The sequence below is a fragment of the Vicugna pacos genome, chromosome 6 (genome assembly GCF_048564905.1).
Source record: "Vicugna pacos chromosome 6, VicPac4, whole genome shotgun sequence".
NCBI classification, from domain to species: domain Eukaryota; kingdom Metazoa; phylum Chordata; class Mammalia; order Artiodactyla; family Camelidae; genus Vicugna; species Vicugna pacos.
This window is the reverse complement of record NC_132992.1, coordinates 57,915,691-57,922,785: the sequence shown is the minus strand read 5'-3', so window position 1 is coordinate 57,922,785 and position 7,095 is coordinate 57,915,691. Positions and strand designations below refer to the sequence as shown.

Sequence of the window (7,095 nt, the reverse complement as noted above, 5' to 3'; positions counted from 1 at the left end):
GGGAATACAAACGGGCTTTGGGCACAAACCGTAGAGACTGGTGGACGCTGCCTCTTGTTCTGTGCAATGAGGAAGTTTACAAAGCATCTGTAAGAAATAGATTATTTTGAGAATTTTCCACACATCACCTGACAGCGCTCACATTGACTGTTTACCTTATGGTGAACTAGGTAGGCCTTTTCACAGCAGATTCGTTTCTTCTCAGATTGAATTTCAAAGTCCGGGAGGGCCAGAAGCATGTGTGTGTGTGTGTGTGTGTGTGTGTGTGTGTGTGTGTGTGAGCTACTGTCATTTAAAATTTTTCACTTCTGACCCCAATTAGTCAACTTTGTGCAAAAAGCTTTGCAGCACATTCAAAGTAGTTTGTACACATCTATTTTAATTAAAGTGGGAGTTGGGTAGAAATAAGTAATATATCGATCTTAAAGTCACGGATTTTAATTTTGCCAATGAATGAATAAAACAAAATATAATGGTACAAATGCTAAAATGCCATTAGTTTTTTTTTTCCTTTTTTGGTAAACCCTGAACATCTAAAGCCAAATGTTCAAAATGAGTGTTAGAAACACAGACATGCATACACAGACACACGAACCATGTGCTTTATTTATTTAATTTGCTATATCAAATGCATACTGAGCCCTGCAGTGTGGAAGGCTCTGTGCTAGGCCCTGCAGGGATGCCTAACACCTCATTGGTATCTGTCAATATTTCTCTGTAGAAAATGGCTAATAAAAGCATTTTCAAAAATTTCAGAGAAAGGCTAGAGAAAGCAGAGGTTGCGTGGATTCAGGTTTTGGAGGGCCTGAAACATATACAATTTGGGACCTTCTTTAGGAAAAAGAATACGCAGTTACAAAGAATTGCTCCCTCTTCCCTCCACTTTTGGAAGGCACCACTGTGGGTTGGGAGTTCTAAAGCTCCACCTTCATTAGCTTCCAGACAAATCTGATCCAGTTAGGACAGCAGCCTTTAGATGTGTCCTCTGTCCTCTTTTCATGCTTAGGAGCCCATCCAATTCCTTCCTCTGCTTCCTTTACAGAAACTCTTTTGACCGTTTCTTAAAGCTCTCTGTGAGCTCTTCAGAGACACAGCTTCATGATTTCAAAATATTAACATTATGCAACTTGGCTTAGTAACTCAGAGAGTGACCAGGAACAACTGGGGACTGCACCGTAGTCGTGGTTTCGTTTGTGTCTGCATCATTAGCAAACAGATCATACGAAACTGGGTGGTGCCCAGGTGGGCAGCTATGATAGATGCGGTGGTGTGCTCTGCAATTCTCCACGGTTCAATGCTGCCCACACTTCCTGTTTGCTGGAGCTCCTCAGGCATTTCTAGGACCCCTTCATCCAGGGACAGGCTCTCAGTATAGGGAATGGAATCACTGAAAGCTTTCAGTTGTGAAATTGTGTGTTTATAAAATGCACAGAAGCCACGTGTTGAGTTAAGATCACATATTGTTCTGAAATACTCAGTAATTTTCAGGCTTCAGTTTAAGAGATGAAATTTTGTTCTCCACATGGTTAAAAAGGAAAAGTTGGGCAGTGCCATGACTTTCTTATCAACCCAATTTGACTCAGTAGTTAGCAGTTTAGGACTCAGGTTTCTGTGACATAACTCCCCCAACCCCCCAGTGCAATATTTTTACTCTATTTGCCCTTGATACAAAGCAACCTTAGCATTGCGCAGCTTGAAAAGGGGGAAGTGTGCAGTTTTTCACACAGGCTTTGTGAAAATTATTAATTGATTCACTTTGAATTCCAATTCTAATTACTGAGGTTGATATACATCTTTTACAACACATCTTTTCATTGACTGTGTTTGGTCTGCACTTTTAGAAGTCCTAAGATAACTGTGCCCATTGCTTCAAGGCTACCAGCAGGATTTTTCTCATGTCTGAAACAAATAACTAGTTCCTAGTTATGTGGTTCATGTGCTATTGTTTAAACATTGATCTTAGGACAAACAAGTTCACAGCAATAGACCATCCGTTCATTCAATTATTCAACAGAATGTCTACATGTGACAGGTACAGTTTTGAAGGTGAAAATATAGAAGTGAACATACTGGAAGAGGTCCTGCCTTCCTGGATTTCTAGACTAGTAAACCAAGGGAAGAAAACAAAAATTGAAAATACCATTGCATGTAATGTTAAAGGCTATGAAAAAAGATCAAGTAAAATCACAACGAGCTACAACTTCACACCTTGTAGGATGTAGTATAATTTTTAAAAGCTGGAAAAGAACAGGTGTTAGTGAGGATATGGAGAAATACATTGCTGGTGAGAATATAAAATGGTGCAGCTGCTATAGAAAAGTTTGGTGGTTTCCCAAAGAGTTAGACACAGAATTAGCATATGACCCAGCAATTCCACACCTAGGTTTCTATCCCAAAGAATAGAAAGCAGGGACTTGAATAGATAATTGTACATCAATGTTCATAGCAACATTATTCACAATATCCCAAAGATGGAAACAACTCAAATCAGATGAATGGATAAACAAAATATTGTATATATATACAATGGAATATTATTCAGCCATAAAAAGAATTACATTTTGATATATTCTACAACATGAATGGACCTAAAAACATTATGCTTAGTGAAATAAGCCAGACACAGAGGGGCAAATATTATATGGTTCCATTTATATGAGGTACCTAGAATAGGCAGATTCATAGAGACAGGAGGTAAAATAGAGGTAACCAGGGGCTGGGAGGAAAGAAGGATAGAAAGAGTTATTATCTAATGGGTAAAAGTTTATGCTGGGGATGATAAAAAAAAAAAAGTTCTGGGAATAGACAGCCATGCTGGCTGTACAACACTGTGATTGTATTTAATGCCATCAAACTGTACACTTAGGAATAGCTAAATGGTCGATATCATGCTGTGTATATTTTACCACAATTTTAAAAAATGATCAGAGAGCTGTGGTAGAGGATGACTGGGGATGGGGGTGGAGGAGCACTTGCTAAGACACTAAGAAGGAGCAAGCTTTTGAGGAAGCAAGGAGGTGAGTATGCCTGGAGCAGAATGCAGGAGGGGACCTGTTGCCAGGAGTGGACTGACCAAGAAGCCAGTAAAATATACACTTCAGGACTCTTCAGTTGGAACGGTCCCTTCAAGGATGCAGTACCTAATTTTATATTTTCGATTTTTAATTCTTCTTAAAGAAGGAACTTTAAATTGTATTAATTTCAGACTCTGCAAAACCTGGAGTGACTCTTGGAGATGAATGATATAAAAATGAGACACAAACATTAACATTAGAAGATGCAGGGTGTCATCATTTATACATTGTTGCTTGAGAAATTAAACTGATATGTTCATTCATATACTCACTCATTATGTTATTCATTCACTTACGTAAGAAACATTTATGAGGCTCCTAACATGCCTACCTGTTGCCAAGCTGCAGGGAAGATGCAAAGAATATGTCCACAGCCCTCAGGTTCAAGATCTAGTGGAGAAAAAAAACACATCAAAGCAATTACAATATAAGGTTTAAAAACATTTCTAAATATTGAGTGTGTCTCATTACCCCACTGGGTTGTAGGTTCTTGGAAAACAGAACATTATATTTTGTAGTTACAAGGAACTTAAAAGATCATTAAGTGAAATCTCTCAATTTACATCCAATAAATTCAGGTTCAGGTGTACTGGGTAAGTTGTCTAAGGCCAAGGAAATACTGCATTTAAGACCCGAGACTAGAAGGCAGCTGTGCCTGACCGCCAGGGCTGGTCTTGTCCCACTCCCTATTCCACACTGCCACTCTTCCTTGGGTTCCTCCCAGGCCTCCTTTGTCCCTTTCATTATGTAAGTGTCTGAATCTAGTGTTCCAAACATGATGCGCACTGATGAAATGGGAACTTGATGCTAATGGGCATGTGCACCTACCATGACAACTCCAGAGTGTCCACCTGGAGGGCCTTTAGGAGTGCAGTCTGCAACTGCTTAGCAGCCACACTGCTCTGACTTGGACAAAATGTTAATTTTGTGTGGCTTGGAGGAGACTGCTATGATAAGTTGGAAACTCCCAAAGCCCCCTGATCTTGTTGCCAATGTCGGACATACAACAGCATCGCTGGCCCGTGTGTTAGCTGACTACTGGGTTTCTCGAACTCTTGGTTTTTTCATGACTAATGTGGATATGGTCATGAGAATTTTGTGGGAAAATATAAGGTAAGCTCTTAGCACAGTGCTAGGCACACAGTAAGTGCACAATCAATGTTAGGTTTTGTCATTAGTGTCATTATCATTAACACTGAAAAATCCTTATGAGTTTCTAAAAGGTGTTTGTATTAGAGTCAATTTTCTAAACCTGAGTTTGAGACTTAACTTCTCTAAAATTTAAGAGGTATATAAAAACTGAAATATCATGCCAACTAATTAAGAAAACTTACAAATAAATATTGACCACTACCCTACTGTCACTACCATTTAAAATCCACTCAAAATCATCATCTCCATTAGAGAGTAACCCCAAAAGTAGAGTAATTGAAAGCCACATTCTTTGGCCCTCCTTGTATAAACTGCTTTTTGCCCCAGGCTGTTTTCAAGGCTGAAACTTTGACTGAAGTGTATAGACAAGAGGCAGTATAATCAAGAAGGCTTGAAAATGATTAAGGTTTTACAGTTAAGATCAGAACTTGAAGCCGTTTGCACTTCACTCTTTAACACTGACAAACTGGTTCATTTCTTTTTATGTGAACAGTTATAACACTGCTCCCTCAGCTAATATAAACTTTTACTCAATGAAAACCAAATATTTCTTGTCATACATGTATTTTTCTACTGAGAAGTATTAGATTTAGGTATATAGAAGTTATAAGATGGTGAACTTTATGGGACCATAGGAAATGCTTGGCTTTATTTCTTTTTGAAAGGGGGAAGGTTACACTGAATCATATTACCTTCCTCCTGTTCATACAAGTCCGCTCTAAAATTTAAGAGGCTTGCTCCTGTGTTTGTGTTTGCCCCTGGAGTACAGGTGAAACTTGAGAAGCATCTCTCTCTCTATGCACTGGAGGAAAAGTCAGTAGAAATATTAACCTGCATCGCTCCACATCTTCACTGGGTTTGAGGAGACAATTACAGGCACTATGCAAAGCTATCTGACATATCTGTAGCTTTTCTTCTCTAAATATTTTCAGATTTTTCCTTTATTCATTTAAAACCTGGGGCTCTATTTGCAGGACAGCATCAATCTGGATAAATCTCTTTTGCAAAAGTTACAGGTGTCATTTTTTTAAAACATAAGATTAAGGTATGAGTTACCAGAACAATTACCAAATTTATATGACCGAAGCTTATCCAAGCTTATTAAGTAAGTAATTGAGTAAAACCAGCCAATAAATGACAATCAGGAGGCAGAAAGAGCAAGGTATTGAAACTCAAACTTCTTTTTGGTGAATTTCATTTTCATTGTTTTAGGTCATTTACAGCAAATTTGGAATTTGCTTCCACAGGTGACATGTAACTTAGAGTCAGTGGAGGTTCCCAACACATAAGATATAAATTCATGGTGATCTCTTTTACATCATTCTGTTTCATATTCTTTACAGCATTTATCATCATCTCATTCCTCTTGGTTTATTTGTTGGTTGGTTATTTGGTTGGTTTGCAGTCTGTTTCCTCACATTAGAAAGGAAGCACCATGAAAAACAAGCGCCTTGCCTATCTTCCTCGCCCTTACGGTCCCGTGAGAGCCTGGCTCACCGTGGGCGTTCCACAAATGTTTGCTGACAGATTCACTGCCTGTGCTCAGTAGAGCTGTGCGTCTCAAATTATGCTCAAGAGGACCAGAGCTTGGGGATTCTAGGGGTGGAGCGAGATTTGTTTCTTTGCTACAGTTGAAGAGTGAAGCTCTTCCTGCTTCTCCATTTCCAGAAAAACAAGAGAGTTAATATATAAAGTTCCACAATTTAAAAGTTTCTCCTTAAATTTTTTATGCCTTATGTCTTTGCTACCTCTTACCTCTTGGCAATCAACATAGTGATAAATAGCAAGCCAATATTTTCAGAGGAATCTGGGAACAGACAATAGCACTAAATTCAACAGTTTCTTAACATATTCATATGCATATTTTGCCACAGTTAAAAAATGGTTAAAAAATATACATACATAGAACTTTTTTAAAAGCTCGGAAGATGGATAATGGTGATAGTTGCATAGCAATATGAAAGTACTTAATGACACTGAACTATACACTTAAAAATGGTAAATTTTGTTATGATATTTTACAATTGAAAAATAGTTAAAAAATACATAGCCAGTGACTAGTGAGTACTTGAAATGTGGCTAGTGCAACTGAGGGACTGAATTTTTTCTTTAATTTATTTTGAATTGACTTATATTTAAATGTAAAGAGTCACATGTGCCTACTGGCTACTGTATTGGACAGTCTAGGGCTAAATGCCTGGATCAATTCAGGTAAATAATGCCATTTGGGAGCTAGTTCTTAAAGTTATCATTCGGATGGGTTTTTCCTTTGTTTTCTGACATTTTATTGTGAAACTGTGAAACACAAAAGTAGGGGGAATAGTATAACGAATATCAATACGCTCATCACCTGGATTTAACAGTTGTTAATATGTTACTCTATTTGCCACAGTGATACTTGAGATCCAGTTACTCTAATGAGTCGGGACCAAAGCTATGGAACTGAGAAGGGCTTGGTCATACACACATCTCTCTGGAGTCAAAAACAATTCCATTAGCACTGCCCTTCCCTACTATTAGAAGTTATATTTCCCCCCATAGTTTCTAGGGTAATTGTGCCAGGAATGCCAATACTGTAATGACTGTTATGTGATTATGATAACATTTATGACTCCTAAGTTGTCTCAGGTTTGAGCTAGGATTGCATTGCTCTTAGATTGTGACTTTTTGTGATACTCATGTATTAATAGTAAAAAGTCACCAGCCACTGAGTGTGTGACACCTGCAATGAGACATAGGTGTCACCCAACAAGTATAGTCAAGATGACAGGTTAACTGGTTTTTAAAATTTTATATGCACTTTAAACATTTTTTCTAAAAATTTTTATATTCACTTTTAATTGGGCTGGGAGGATGGCTATGAAATATG

The 7,095-nt window shown here is 38.1% G+C and overlaps 1 long non-coding RNA gene across 1 annotated transcript in view; it reads right to left on the bottom strand.

The window, feature by feature from the left end:
- LOC140696936 (uncharacterized) overlaps window positions 1-7,095 on the bottom strand; it is a 156,630-nt gene continuing 149,535 nt past the window's right edge. Inside the window, exons 4-5 of the long non-coding RNA XR_012073634.1 lie at window positions 3,406-3,464; window positions 1-87 (exon numbers count right to left, since the gene is read on the bottom strand). This is a non-coding gene — a long non-coding RNA (uncharacterized lncRNA). The remainder of the gene's footprint in view (window positions 88-3,405; window positions 3,465-7,095) is intronic.